Source organism: Artemia sp. Qi Xiang Cuo, chromosome 1 (assembly GCF_049724085.1).
Source record: "Artemia sp. Qi Xiang Cuo chromosome 1, ASM4972408v1, whole genome shotgun sequence".
Lineage (NCBI taxonomy): Eukaryota > Metazoa > Arthropoda > Branchiopoda > Anostraca > Artemiidae > Artemia > Artemia sp. Qi Xiang Cuo.
Genome location: NC_142794.1, coordinates 29,337,741 through 29,354,035, shown reverse-complemented (window position 1 = coordinate 29,354,035; position 16,295 = coordinate 29,337,741).

The following is a 16,295-nucleotide window of genomic DNA, read 5'->3' as shown; positions in this document are numbered from 1 at the left end:
ATACATGCCAAACAAATATGTGTACTACCACCAGAGGTGTCCCGATGGGGAGCCACAACGTTTTTGGCATTCGGCAGAAATTTAGCAAAATCGGCCGAAATTAAGCAAAATTCTTGATTTCTGGAGAAAATTTGAAATAAATCAGGTAACAATTCGGTAAAATTTACGAAGACCACCCCCCCTCCCAAATAAAATGAGCCTCAGGACGTCCCTGACTACCACTGAGTTCCTTATTATATGCTATTTTCAAATATCATGGTCTCTTCTCTGGCAATGGTCACACGCACCCCAACCTTGTCCCCACATGGTCCCAAATCAGGGGCGTAATTTGCTGTGGGGCAGTGGGGCAACTGCCCCCGCTATACCCAAGTTTTCCCCACCCCCACCCTCCAACTTCAGTTTGCCCTCCCCCCAAATGAAGCTTAATTTATGGAAAAAACCTTTTCAAAATTAAGATAAGCCTGCATAATTTAAGTATCCAGAGAAATAGGGCAGTTTTCTTTAGTATATCTTTGCCTTTATGGTAATGTTTGACTCATTTTTCAGTTTTCACAGTCATTTCCCCTTGATTTGGAAAAATTGGCTCCAACTTTGCACCCCTCCCCCCATCAGGGTTTTGACGAAATTACTACACTGTCCCAGATAAAGCCCTAGGAATATATAAATTACTAAAAAAAACACACACACAAAAACAATGAAGTTCTTATTTAATAACATACGGGATGTTAATATTAATCAGACGATCAGGTTTCCTTCTATTGTTATCAACTTTTCAAAAACATTTTAAATAGTGTTGTTTTTCTGATTCCAGTGCGATTTACAGGTGAATAGGGTCCTCAAGTCGACATTGTAAAAACACGTTTGAACAAATATCCTATGACAAATCACGAGGTTTAGCTGTTAGAGAAATCAGAGGGGGATCAGGGGGGGGGGGTTGTGGACAGTCAGAAATGTGACTATAATCTTTGAAAATAACACGGTACTTGTGCATTATACGGGTCCACAAAAGAAGTTAAGTTTGGTCAATGCTAATAGAAAAAAATAAAATAGGATGAATAAATAACAGTTTAGAAGAAAGCCACACAATGAAAACCACGCTTTGCATTCCATTTCTCTATTCCAAATACCCATTTGTAAGGTTTCGTGTCTGGTTTCCTTATGCAGCATATAGCGGCGGGCCCGTATAATGCACAAGTACCAATAAAACAGAAAAAGGAATTTAATTGTACTACTTATATTTATTTAGGATAGTTTCTTCTGAAGTGGCCAACCACTGCATATTTACCCCTTTCAGGGCTAAAAATTAAATTTACAAAGGAAGTGATTAGTACACAAGGAAAGAGCATAAAAAGACGCATCGAGTGATATGTTCGCACTCTATATATCTAAGTAATGGGAAAAGAATTTCAAAGTAAATTCAGGCATATATAGTTCTCTATTTGCCTAGAGAACTAACTGGAGAGAAGGAAACATGTTAAGAAACCAGCTCTCTCTTCATAATATGTAGAATATTTATAGTTAACACATTTTCAATGCAACCTCACTATACCTTACCCCTCCCCCAATGTACAAAAATATAGCCCAAATTATATATTTCATATCTACTCTACCAGTGCGTCTTGTTTCAACCCGTGTAGCTGTAAATTGAATCAACTGTAAGAAAACAAAAACTGGAAAAACAAATTACGAGTGGCGGAATGTATTGAAAATATTTAATTTGGGCTATATATTTGCACATTACGGGGGGTTGGGGTAAAATAAAGCAACGCACAAAAATGGGTTTGCCTGAATATGGGGCCCAGGAAGGGAAACAACTTTTTCTTCTTTAAACGGTTTTAAAAACCAAATATTATATGGGTCAAACTACCGTAAAAGGCAAGGATTATTTATATATTAAAAACAGCATTGAAACAATTTTTTTTATCGGATTTTTTTCTCGCAACATAGATTTTACTAATAATGGTTACTGTCAAGAATCGGGTAGTCACGAAAGAACGCCCACATCGAAAACTCAAAGATGCTTTATGAAAAAGTTTTTCTCTGCCTTGTAAGGTAGGCTATTGCTCAGTCCATGACAAATATTTAAACTTTATTTTTTTGGGGTTAAGGGGCAAAAAAGGTACCTAGATTTGGTTAGGTTACGTTTTTAATACATGCTATGCTTTATACCCCCCCCCCCTGATGTGCGAATATATAGCCGAAATTGTTTTCTAAACTATTATATTTTTATCCTATTTTGTTTTATTTCATTAGCATTAACCAAACTTCACTTCTCGCGTGTCTCTCAGCTAATAGAACAGTACCAAAAATGGTACCTAGGTTAGGTTACGTATTTAATATATGCTATGCTTTACATCCACCCCCCTAATGCGCAAATTTATAGCCCAAATCTGTTTTTGAACTATTATATGTTCATCCTATTTTGTTTTATTTCATTAGCATTAACAAAACTTCACTTCTCGCGTGCTAACGGATTCTTGTTAAATACCCTAATAATTCCCCACAAAATAGAATATCCAAAAAATTTCCGAAAATTAATAACTTACTTGAAAAAACATATATAGTTTTATATAATTCAATTATATATGTCACCTTCGATCAACTGTAATCTACTACGCACAAACAGCCAAGGGCAATGAAGTCAGTGATGAGTCACCTGCCACTGTCGCACGCTCCTAGGTGTATTTTACTTAGGCCATTTCAATTGAATGAAATGCTCAGTCTATTCGTTACATTATTAAAAACCAACAAAGAGAACAATCTCAATAAAAAAAAACAAAAAACAAACGAGACTGCGACCAGTGGAGAGAGAAGAAAAGACAAGTGCAAAACAACGCGGATATTTTGCCTGTATCCAAACAAGGCGTCTTCAGCACGAAAGAAACACAATAAGAACAGGATAAAAAAAACCAAGATAAAACTAAAAACCAATAAAACCACCACCGAAAAAAAACAAAAAACAAAAATATACAATTGGTGCAAACTGATTCACGTAGGGAAAAGATGCTATTATAGAGTTACTTCAGTGAGGACACCAGAGTAACTGAGGAAAAATAAAAAAAAACCCTGCAAATTACTTTAATTATTCTATTGCAAAATAATCCTTTTGTTGGCTATTACTGAAGCAAATCGTTTTGGTCTAGCAGGTAAAATAGTCCCCTGGTGATTATTTAAAATCTTAACTCCCTTATTGACTGTTGATTCACTCTTTAGAAGGTTATCATAAATTGGGTCAATATTTAAATTACCTGTGCCCCTATTTATCGAAAGGTAAGCAAAAATATGTTTTTTAATTTCTATGGCTTCCCTCGCCCATTGAGTGTACCCCTTATCATTTGAAATAGCTAAGGCTTCATCAAATTTTACAAAGTGATCTGGTTGAAACCAAATATGTTCTGCTAAAGCTGAAACAAAAGTTTCTTAAGGCTTGCTTAATTGAAGGGTTTTTTCTATCGAATTTCGGTGTTCAATAAACCTTTCAACAAATTGTTGGTGAGTCCTACCAATATAGAACTTCCCACAAGAACACGAAATTTTCTACACCCCACTTACTAAATTTCTCCGGGTTAAATCCTTTCCAGAACTAAAGAAACTACCCATTGGCCTCAACGATTGGAAACATGTATCAATACCAAAATTACGCAAAACCCGTGAAAGTTTCTCACCCAAACCAGGTACATATGGCAATGAAATGAAACTTTTTGATACATCTAAACCTAAAGACTGAGAAACCCCAATAGCCCTACTATCATGTTTAACACGTCTATTTTCAATTATTTTGTCAATGAACTTAATTGGGTAATTATTACAAAACAAAATATCCCTCAAGTATAACAATTCCGAATCCAACAAGGAGAGATTCCAAAACTGTTTATAGTGGATGTTACAACAGAATCCATGAAAATATTTGCCAATACAGGAGAGAGAAGCTCCCCTTAGGTAGCCCAGAAATTTTTCTAAAAATCTCCCCTATAAAACCAAAGATGGAAGAAAATTGGTTTACTAGAGTGATGAGTCTCATAGCAACCAACATACATACAAGCTAAAGTCCCTTCTTGTTTTAAACCGAAGTGTTTTTCTAATTTACTTTTTAAAATTCTTCTGCACCTTTTCCAATCACAGTATGAATACATGGACACGATATCGAAGGTATAAAGAAACGAACCATCCTCCAACGGGGAATTTCTCAATTTATTAGTAAGATCAGTCGGATTTTTAAATATGATCTTTGTGTACCCAAAAGTGGACGCAATGCCACTGACAACCATTTTCCTAATTTCGAAACAGGTGACAGAAGTAGAAGGGGAGGTTCTACTCCCATCACTCACCCCTGCTGCCACCTACAACTTTTTTTTACATAGTTTATGGATGGTTATGTGTGTTGGTCGATTTATTTGATGTTTTCATGGATTTTGTCAGTGAGAATTTGAAAAACAGGAATTTTGTCACATTTATGGATGGTTTTATGGATTTTGTCAGTGAGAATGAAAAAACAGGAACTTTGTCACATTTATGTCTGTTTTCATGGATGGTTATGTGTGTTGGTCAATTTATTTGATGTTTTATGGTCTTTGTCAGTGAGAATGGAAAAACAGGAACTTTGTCACTCCCTTCTTGTTGTTGTTCGATGCAGATGTTATGAGTTTCCGGGAAACAGTATTTGTTGTTCTTGTTCAAGCCAAATGTTATGAGTTTCCAAGGTAACAGTTAGATCACGTGGTTCCTTCTCAGCCAATCAGATGGCTTTGTTTACATAACAATTTGACCTTGAGATTTCACATATAACAGGCATGCAAGGTGATTCAATTATCAGAAAGTATTGTGACACAACGGATAGAACAATTAGCATAATTGATGAGCTTGAGGCCTTGGCAATCGCAATAAGCACTGTAAGTACATTTTCATTTTCAAACGAATTTTACTTGGTCACCCTCCATTATATTCAGCCAAAACGTAAATATATTCCTTTACCCTCAAACCCCCCCCCAAACCATACAATCTTTATAATCAATGGAAAACATAAAATATATTCTTTTTACCCTAACCCCCTCCCACACTGTTTTACAATCCCAAATTCTTGCCAATAGAAATACCTTTTCGTTAAATTCCACTTTTTATTTTCCTTGGTCACCCTCCAGTATATTCAGCTAAAGTGTCTGCTGACTTCTGTCAATTTTTAATGAAAACCCCGCTCTGTTTTGACACAATCTCCAGCACGAGGCCTATTATTAGCTGACACCCTTTCCGGTTTACAAACGCGATCAACGGAACTATTCTTCCGTCAAAATTAAAACACAATGATGCAATAATTAAGCTAGGCCTACACAACCTGTATGGAAGTAGAGAAACAAGTTATTTTCGAATTAGGGTCTAACAATATCCCCCCCCCCCTCCCCCATTGTCTTACAATCCCAAATTCTCTCAAAAAGAAATACCATTTCGATAAATTACTTCCCTCTATATTTCAAGCTAAATCTCCCCCCACTCTAATACAAACATCACTTTGAAATCTTTATACTCAATGCAAAACGTAAATATATTCTTTTACCCTCGAAACCTAACCACTGCAGAAAAGAAATACCTTTTCGATAAATTTAGCATTTCTCTGTGACAATCCTTAGCTATTAACCCGCTATGTTTTGACATAAGCTCTCCGCACAAGCATATAAATAGATCTGTTTCATCCCCTTTTCCAGTTTTGCTTACGATAGCGGTCTAGCCAAAGGGTTTGTTTTGATTGTCAAATTAAAACGATTTTAAGCAAAAAGAGATTGCTGTATATTAAGCTTGTGGATTCGTAACCTGTATTTGCCGGAGAAGCGAAATGGATTCTAAACAAAATAATTGCTAACAATATATTTAGGACATTATGTAAAAGGGGGGAGGGGGGCAATGCCTTCAATTCTACCGCCATCATTGCAAAGTAAAAACAAACTATTTCTTCGCATTAAAAGTAAGGGGGATTCGGTGCGTAGACATGTAAACCCATTGACAAGAAAACTAATGTGTAAATATATGCGTTGCGTCTCTAGGCATGTTTTTAATTTTTTCAAGCTTTCAATAAAGTTTCTTTTATATTCCCGGGCGTGAATCCAGGATTTTTGTTGGGGGAGGGGGTTAGCACTTTTAATAGTGACAAAATAGAAAAGATAATTGTTTCTTACCTTAATTGCTTCTTCGTCATTTAGTGATTTTAGCTATAACATTTGAATAAAAGGTAGTAAGATATGCCTTTCGCTTGAATAAAACGCATGATTAACTCAATGAGAGGGTAGACTTAGGGTGGGTTAATTTTACTAAATTTAGGGGGGAGAGAATATGGGTTTTTTGCTTTACTAAAATGAGATAAATACTTTTCTAAACAAAATTATGTTTAATAACTTTCTTTCTGTAAAAAGGGAGAAATTATTTTAATACTAATTTTTTTCTCTTCTTTAAGGCAAATTATGAAGAATTTGCGGCCGCCACATCAATGAGACCTATGAGTGGTACAAATAGCGAAGAATGCTCCTCGCCACCACCTCCTAAGAAAGCAAGGGCTAATAATGTGCCCCCTGCAAAGGCTACCGTCATACAATATGATCGCTGGGCAAAACCCTCTAGTTCCACGCTACTTGACTCAATGCAACCTCTCAGAAAACTAAAGAGAGAGTGTGCGAATAGCTACAATGCCGAAGCCCCACCTACGCAAGCTTTTTCAAGGGTCTCAGAAGCTGTCCCGGCTGCACAGCCATATGATATTGCTGGCCCAGCTACACAAGAAATTAACGTCACCGGTCCCTCCATCCTCCAACACACGTTACCTGGACCTCTAATAGCTGCCCCATCGACGCTAGGTCAGGAGGTTACCCTCCAACACGCACTACCTGGTCCTTCGGGCACCCAAGCCCAGACGAATTATGCAAATGTAAGTATTTTTTTCCTACCTATCTATTACGTCCAATTTTTTAGTCCTTTTCAATTCCAATATAAACATTTCTCTGTGAGATATTAGCCCCTATTACCTATCTAAATGTATTTTTTAGCAAAGAAACCACTCTTTTTTCTGTTGCTATCGCTTCACATATAGTTTTGATACCATTGAAACTCAAAATGCTATTCCGTTCACTATTGAATACTATCTTGCTTTAATCTTTGGCTTAAAGCTCCGCACAAACATATAAATAGATCTGTTTCATCCCCTTTTCCTGTTCTGTTCTATCATTAGCGACGGTTAGGCCGCCAAGTCTAGGCTTTCAATGCTTTTAACATAATTCTATTGTTTGATCAAGAAAATTAGCTGTGAATTGTTTGCAAAATTAGGAAATTGGAATTCCATGTAAGAGCGAAACAAGTTATACCACCAAAAATAATGATTGCTATTTATGATATTGCTGAAAAGGGGGAGCCTAGTTGCCCTCGAATCTTTTTGGTCGCTTAAAAAGCGCACTAGAACTTTTAATTTCCAGTCACATAGTTTTAAGAGATATTATTCCTTTTGTCACATATTGGCGTTCTAATTTACACTGAATATTTCTATTTTAGTGAGGGGGAAAGCGAGTTAACGGTTCAATCCTGGAACACTTGCGCGAGAATTAGAAATATTTCAACTTTTGAAGGGCATTATGTAAAGGGGACTGGGAAGAGCTGCGGGAGGCGCTGCATGAAGCGCCACGGGCCCGAGAAGTGCCGCAGGGATGCGCCGTGGGCCAGGAAGGTGCTACAGGATGCGCCGCAGGGGGATGCGCCGCAGGATGCGCCGCAGGGATGCGCCGCAAAAAAATTTCTATGTCATATCTTAGATTATCTTAAGTTGAATTAACCAAATGCTTTTAAGCAATAATAATCCGAATTTTAACAGTAGGGATGATTTGAAAACATTGAAAATAAGCTATTTTTCATTTATAGGTTGGTGCATTGGTCCCATATTCACCGTCCAGTGAAGAAGAGGAAGAAGAGGCAATGGAGTTTCAAGACAACGAAACATGGGACAATATCATTGAAGTACCTTTTAATATCGATGAGTATTTAAATGATTTTTTTAATGTAGAAGCTAGTACAGTTGAGCAGGTAGACTTGAGCCCAAACACTTTGGAGCTTTTAGATGATTTCACTCGGGAATTAACAGAGACCCCTTCTCCAGCCTCCGATACCATAACGAGTCCACTTCAATCGAATGAAGTGGCTTCCCATACCCCAGATATTGTTGAACAACTTGGGGGAGGGGGTACATCTTTCCCCGATTTTCAATTATCCAACACAATATTAAATAATATAGTTGTTTTCACTGCAACGTTTGGGGATCCTTTTAATACACTTATGGGGGGAAATTTTGTTTTTGATCCCGTAGAGATTTTGCATGCCTATGTAGATAAAATTCGTGCACTGCTGGAGAACCAAATTCAGTTGTGGGGGGAGGGGTAGGGATTCAATTAAGGTTTCTATTGTTTTAAAGGTTTTTTATTTAAATGAAGGGAAAAGCGAGGTTAACTATCATTGTATACATTCCGAGATGCGCGTAATTTATCCAAATTTAGAAAATTTTGAGAGTGTTTTTAGTGAGTGGGTAGGGCAAATTATAGCGCATCTCGAGAACTATAACGAAAATGGGAGTGGGTCTGTATTTTATTTATTGAAAATTTAAGTGTTAATATTTGTCAAATTAAGAAAGATTGTATTTTAAGAGGGGGGGCTAGGTCTGAAAGGGATGCTGTTTTAAAATATAATCCTTATCTATGAGGTTGTCAAGGGGTCAAGAAGATTTGTTTTGAAATATATCAAGTATTTTTCCAATATGCCTTCATCATATCAGCATTCGAGCCGCTAGCTAGGGACGAAACTAAGACAACTAAGGATTATTGGGCTGTACACGAGAAGGAAGGGTCCAATTTTCCAGTTGTAGATTTTTCATGCCTAGAAGGAAAATAACCAGTAAAGCTAAGATCTATTGACATGTTTGAACGGGTTAATGTTCACTTAATCATCGGCGTTACTACGGTACGGTATCACACTTAATTTAAAGTAGGGACTCACTCAAAAAATAAGGGGGTAGTCTTCCCCGGCCGGGGCCCCTAAGATCATATGGTTAAAAATTGGGTTTGGTTGTTTTACTCGCCACCCAGTCAACCGAACGCAATCGGGCATTTTAACCCGATCACTGACCTGCGCCGAGGCTGAGGGGTGGCCCAGCATCCAGGGGGGCGTTTCTACTACCTGAAGTGCATGTCACAATTCCGTCGTGATATAAGACTACGAGATCACATGAAGCATTTCAAACAGCACGGATATCAGACAGTGGAAACGGTTTCAGGGGATAGGGCAATTCTACGTTTTAAAAATTTCCAAAATACCCTTCTCCAATGCAACAAAATATCTTTGGATTGCGAAGCTAAGCTAGTGGAGGTGAATGACCCCCAATATCCAAACTGTATCAAAGAACACCTGGCCATTGCAGTGTCCTATGCTCATGCGCACAGAGACAATTCTAACACCATGCGGTTGTTAGAAATAGTTGAGACATTGGTTGAGAATGAGTGCATGGTCAAGGCATTGACTAAACTGATTGGCACGGCTAATGGTGCTATTTCTCGTTTGAAAAATACGCATTATCCATTGGTGCTGTCTGCAGAGGATCATCTCGCGATTAAAAATCAAAAATTGTGTTGGGTTTGTTAGGGGGAGTTTGTAGAGGTGGATAAGGGGGCTAAAGGGAAAAGAGGGGGAGGGGAAAGTCAGAGACCATGATCACTTGTGGCAGGAAATATCATCTGGGGGTAGTAATTTTAGGGGGGTAGCGCATCAATCGCGTAATTTAAACGTTAGCCAACAGTTTTTTATCCCTTTTTTTATCCACAATTCTAATTCTGAATTAAAATTTATTTTACCAGCACTGGCACGTATGCACAGAGAGGGAGGGGGAGTAGACAGCCCATGGATGATTAATTAATTTATCTATAACTTTATCTCAAAATCAGCTGATATGTTGTTGTTTCTCGAGCTGAAATGGCAGGTAGTAGATAATGAGCGTGCGTCCTGGAATAAAATTAGGTTTTTAGATTCTTTTAGTTTTTTCCTTAAATCCTTAGGTCAACTAATTCAAGTGCAGAAAAGCGACAATTTTGATAGCTTCCCTTGCTTAAACAGCACTTTCCAGACAGTGAAATGTATGACTTATTAACCAGCAAAGGTGTATATGCATATGATTATTACTGTTCTGGTGCTCGCTTAAGCGAGGAGAAACTACCTCCAATTGAAGATTTTCACAATTCACTGACCAACAGTGAATGCACAGTCGAGGATTATGAGTTTGCCAAGAAGGTCTGGGCTAAGGGGGGTTGTAAAAATGGGTGGGAGTATTGTAGACTGTGGTTGGCCAGTGACGTTATTACTCTGCTGGATATAGTCTGCAAGGATACAGATCAGATCTATTCAGAGTTCGGGCTAGATCTAGGATATAATTTTTCCAAACCACATTTAGCGATGGATTTAATTTTAAAAATTAGCAGGGAGGAAATAGGCCTAATCACCGATGTAGATCAACACCTTTTTGTAGAGCATTCAATGCGGGGAGGGTATGTTTTTCACGGGGACCGCGTCTTATCAACCGATCTGAGCGGACAAAGCACCGGTATAAAGTCAAATGCAGTGTTCTTGGACATGAACTCGTTATACCCCTCGGCAATGTCCCACTACTCTTTACCATGTGGGAACTATCAATGGCTTCAGATTCCTTGTGAGTTCCCCGACATTAACACCGTCGAGGACAACGGGCCACAAGGATGGTTCTTTGAAATTGACGGTCACATTCCGCTGGCCCTTCACGACTCAGTCAAAGATTTTGTTTTTCCCTGTATCAATCGACCCGTGAGCAGGGACTCCCTGAGCCCATAGACTCAATCATTGGTTGAGAATATGGGGATGCATTGGACTCCCTGCAAACAGAAACTGATCACTGATTTGGACACTAAAGAGAATATCGCTGTTCACCATGTGCATTTGCACTGGATGGTGAGCAATGGTTTCAAGATCTCAAAAATACACAGGGTCCTGCAGTTCAATCAGCGACCATATTTGAAAAAGTTTATCGATACTTTTGTCGATAAACGTTCTAGGGCAAATTCAAAGGTGAAGAAGGAAATGTACAAGCTCATTCTAAATTCAGCGTATGGCAAAATGTGTGAAAGCGTTCGTAATAGATCTCGCTGCGACGTCGTGACTGACCCTCTAGAGTGTGCACGAATTATTGCCGACCCCAATTTTACATCGTTCACGAGCAGAGAGACCGGCATGGTTCTTCTACATAGGAAATAGTAAAATGCACTACTGAACAAGAATATAGCAGGAGGTAGTTCAGTACTAGAAATTTCAAAGAAGCTCATGTTGTCCTTCTTGTACAATGTGTGCAAGGTGCAATGGCCACGGGAGGGGGAGGTTCAAGTTTACTATGGGGATACAGATTCTCTGCTGCTAAAGGTAAATGGGACTGAAGATTTATTGAGTGATTTGCAAAATGGGGTGCACATCAGCTCGCGGATGGATTTCACCAACTGGAATCCATCCCTCTACCCTGAGTTGCTGAATAGTCAAGCCCCCAACCAAGTTTTAAAATTAAAATCAGAGACGGGGAGTGATTTGATATCAAGGGGGGTGTTCCCGGGTCCCAAAATCTATTGCGTGGAAACACAGAGTGGGGATGAAAAGAAGACATGTAAAGGGGTGCCTACAAATTTTGTAAAGAGCAATTTTAACATGAGCGTGTACAGAGACTGTGTAGAAAGTAGCCTAGTGCCGAGAGCACAAGTGCTTGCAATTCACTCTCTACAGTATAGAAATTATACTGTGAGAGTGGAAAAAAATGCAATGTCATACAACACCATTTAAAAAAGAAGAAGATTCGATATTTGAAGATACTAGCACCACTGATTTTACAACACCTGTGGCTGCTAGTCAAAAGCGAAGACGAATTGATTAACCCTCCAGTGTGCAAAAGGGGAGTGGACATTACACTACGTGTTTACGTTCAAAATGGATGAAGTTCTGAAAGGTGTCTATGAAAATATTGGCGAGGCGGGAAGTTTAAGTTCTCCCAAAACGCTTTCTAAAGTTGTCTCCGACATCACATTAAATAATGCAAACGAGAATCTAGAGAATTAGCCAATTTACACACTGCATCGGAACTATAGACTTCACTATAAGCAATATTAACCAACAAAATCCATTTTCACTCTGCATATAATACAAACGGATCTTTTAACTTTAGATGCAGTTCAGCAGCGTCACAACGCACCCTACAAATATATCCTGGCGGCAATCAGTGTCTTTAGTCGCTATGCCTATGCCATTCCGCTGCGATCAAAAAGAGGTGTTGAAGCTGCTCGGGCCATTGAAAGTATTCTTGAACAGGATTCGTATAGAAAAATTCAATCAGATCGTGGTAGTGAATTTGTTAATCCACATGTGCAAAAGGTTCTTTTGAAATATAATACAACACTTTATCATAGTCACAGTCCGATAAAGGCTGCATTGGCCGAACAATTAATAAGAATGATTCGTCTATTAATTTCAAGATATTGTACACTGAAAAATACATCTGCTTTTATTCATGATTTAGATAAAATCATGCAGATATACAACCATCGACCCCATCGATCTCTGTCCAACTCTACCCCTCGGGATGTTCATTACAATGAAAATACATTTGATGCTTTTCTAAAGCAATTCTCCAATGGCAATGAGAAGAAAAAGAAGAAGAAATTCAATGTTGGTGATACTGTTCGAATTAATAGAACCACCAATATTTTTGAAAAGGGAATTATTTATGGAGCACCGAACTTTTTAAAGTTTCCAAAATTCTAGAAACTAAACCCATAACTTATCGACTGCGAGTCACCAAAGATGAATAGATTCTCGGTGGTTTTTATGACTATGAACTGCAAAAAGTTAGAAATACTAGTAAAATTTATCAAATTGAAAAGATATTAAAGAGACGTACTCGTAGAGACAAGAAACAGTTACTTGTTCGTTGGCTAAGATACAACTTGTATTTTGATTCTTGGGTCAGTGCTGAAGATATTAACAATGCCCAATGATTTCTATGTGACTTTCATGTCCAATGTTTCTGATCCTCTCTACAATCACTTGAATAAAACAAGTGATTTTTTGACAAAACTCTCCCCCATCATCAAATTTGACGGAAAGTATGAAGTGGCTCTTGTTGACTGTATTTTCAAAAATACTTATGACATCCTGAGAAAGGAATGTAAATATGAAGTAAAAATTAGACCGTATGATTGGCCACCACCACCAGGTGATGAAGAACAAATTCAAAAAATCAATTGGTTGGATTATCCATATATTGAATTACCCTACGAGGAACTCACCTGCATGAATGATTTATGTCGTGTTATCAATAAAAGAATTTCCGCTCGTAAAAAAGGAGCTTTTCATTTCAACAATTCAAAGGAGGAGGGCAAGATCTACATTAGTTCACCTATTGCCAGTGAAAAGGTTATTCTCAATGATAACCTAAAGGACGTTCTTGGCTTTAAGCTCAATATAATCAATGTTAAAAGTGCCGGAAGCACTAATTTCATTTTTGCTGACTATCCACCTGCCTTCTCCACAGACACTTGTATATTTCTCTACGCCTTATTTGTGGAAACATCTCGGGTTGGTAATTCAAATGTCCCCCTCCTACGAGTTCTTGAACGAAAAACCAATCAAGAACATGTTCATCACTACAATATAAAACATCTTCAATATATTACCGTAAACACGTTATATTAGGAGCTATGCCAGTTAACACTAAGAACTAACTTAGTGGAATCAATTCCAATTTCAAAAGATTTGGCTGTGATTATATACCATTTTCATCCAATCATTCAACAGCAAGATGTCTAATAAAAAAGGGGTATTCACTTGCCCTGATATTGACTGCTATGTTAACACTCTTGGCCCAAGACAACAGGGCAATGGAATGGACTATTACAAGGGTCGCTCGTCAATGTCTGGCTACGGTCTTGGCAGCTGGTTTGCTAAGCTGTTTCGCTCTTCACTACCACTATCTTTTGATAAATCCTATAGAACATTGTATGAGTTGACCATGCAAACTCTAGATCATGATCTAGAAGTGCTTAAAAGTGCTTAAAACGGAAGTGCTTTGAAGTGCTTAAAACGGAAAATAAATGCCGTTGTTCGTGTAGTTTCTTCAGTGTCATGATAGCGACTAATAGCCTTTTCTACTATTCACCGGAAGATATACTGTAATTTTATTGTCGAAAATATCGGTGACGACACGAAGATCCTCGGGCGTTCTCTGATTAATATCCAATAAAATTTAACCGTCGGGCTTGCTTGTCGCTTGTGTGTACAGCGACAACATATTTTTCGGAATGCGGGGTTATATCTTTTTTTTTATAGTTATGCGCGAGCTAGAATCACGAACGACTCGATAGATAATATAGATAGTGCAATTCAAAGCAAGGGTTCGCATACATTTGCTCTGATGAAACAGATTGTGTAGAAATAGGGTTATGGAAATGTGGTCATGATGAGATCGAACGGTGAACAGTTTTAGCATTTCCTATGAGAAATGTTCAATTGATTCAGCCAAATCATCGATAATCAGCCACGAGTTCGGTTCAATTCTATTGAAAACATCAAGTTCCCGTATGAATTGTATTGGTATGGTTGTGGCAATAGCTTCTATTTTATCATAGGACTCTTGCCAAATACTATAGCAATAGTAGATTTTTTTCTGTTTTTCTATAAACATTTTATCCCAATTTTGAATTATTCTAGCTAAAAGTGTTGTTTTCCCTGACATTGAGGGTCCACACAAAAATGATCTGAAGGGCGTTTTAAATTGATACATGCTATTGACAACACTCGGACACTGACTAACTGTAAATTATACGTGTCCAATGAATAAGAAGTAGTTTTCCCCAAGGCCCTATCTATTCAAGAACAACAAAAACAGTATCTCATATCAGCATTTATTGAGGCAATATTATAAAACATCTTCAATATGACACTTTGTCTACATGAAAAATCTATTTGTTCGACTAGAACAATGATAACACTTTTTAATAAACACTTTTTGTCTTTAAACACTTTTCTGTACAACACTTATTGTCTTTCAACACTTTTCTGTACAACACCTTTGTCCATCTACAACACTTTTCTGTACAACACTTTTTGTACAACAACAAAATACACTTGGAACTAGCACAGTTGAACATTACAGTGAATTTAAAGGTAGGCCCCCCGGGGTCGCGGGGCCGAAGGTAGGCCGGCCGCGGGCGGGACCCCCCCCCCCCTGGGCGGCCGCGGGAAGGGACCTCTCCCTCCCCGGGAGCCGCGGTGGAAAAAACACTACAATAGTTGTCGTCACTGCTACGGGTTAGTGGATGGGTTAGTGGTGGTGGTTAGTGCTTGGGTTAGATTAGCTGGTTAGGTTAATTTATGAAAGGTTGAGTGGTGGTGGTTAGTTGGTTAAGTTAATTTATCTAGACCAAGTTGCTTACGATAGTCAAAGCATTCAACTCGGTCTGTAATACGATAGTGGCCATGGGGTAGGACAGTCACACCATTCTTGAGCACATAGACCGTGTCAGATATACATGACATTGCATTTTTTTCCCACTCTGACAGTATAATTTCTATACTGTAGAGAGCGAATTGCAGGCAATTTTGCTCTTGGCACTAGGCTACTTTCTACACATTCTCTGTACACGCTCATGTTAAAATTGCTCTTTACAAAATTTGTAGGCACCCCTTTACATGTCTTCTTTTCATCCCCACTATGTGTTTCCACGCAATAGACTTTGGGACCCAAGACCACCCCCCTGGATATCAAATCACTCCCCGTCTCAGATTTTAATTTTGAAAGTTGGTTGGGGGCTTGACGTTTCAGCAGCTCGGGGTAGAGGGATGGATTCCAGTTGGTGAAATCCATCCGCGAGCTGATGTGCACCCCATTTTGCAAATCACTCAATAAATCTTCAGTCCCATTTACCTTTAATAGCAGAGAATCTGTATCCCCATAGTAAACTTGAACCTCCCCCTCCCGTGGGCATTGCACCTTGCACACATTGTAAAAGAACGACCACATGAGCTTTTTTGAAATTTCTAGTACTGAACTACCTCCTGCTATATTCTTGTTCAGTACTACATTTCACTTTTTTCCTGTGTAGAAGAACCATGCCGACCTCTATACTCGTGAATGATGTAAAATTGGGGTCGGCAATAATTCGTGCACACTCTAGAGGGTCAGTCACGACGTCGCAGCGAGATCTATTATGTACGCTTTCACACAT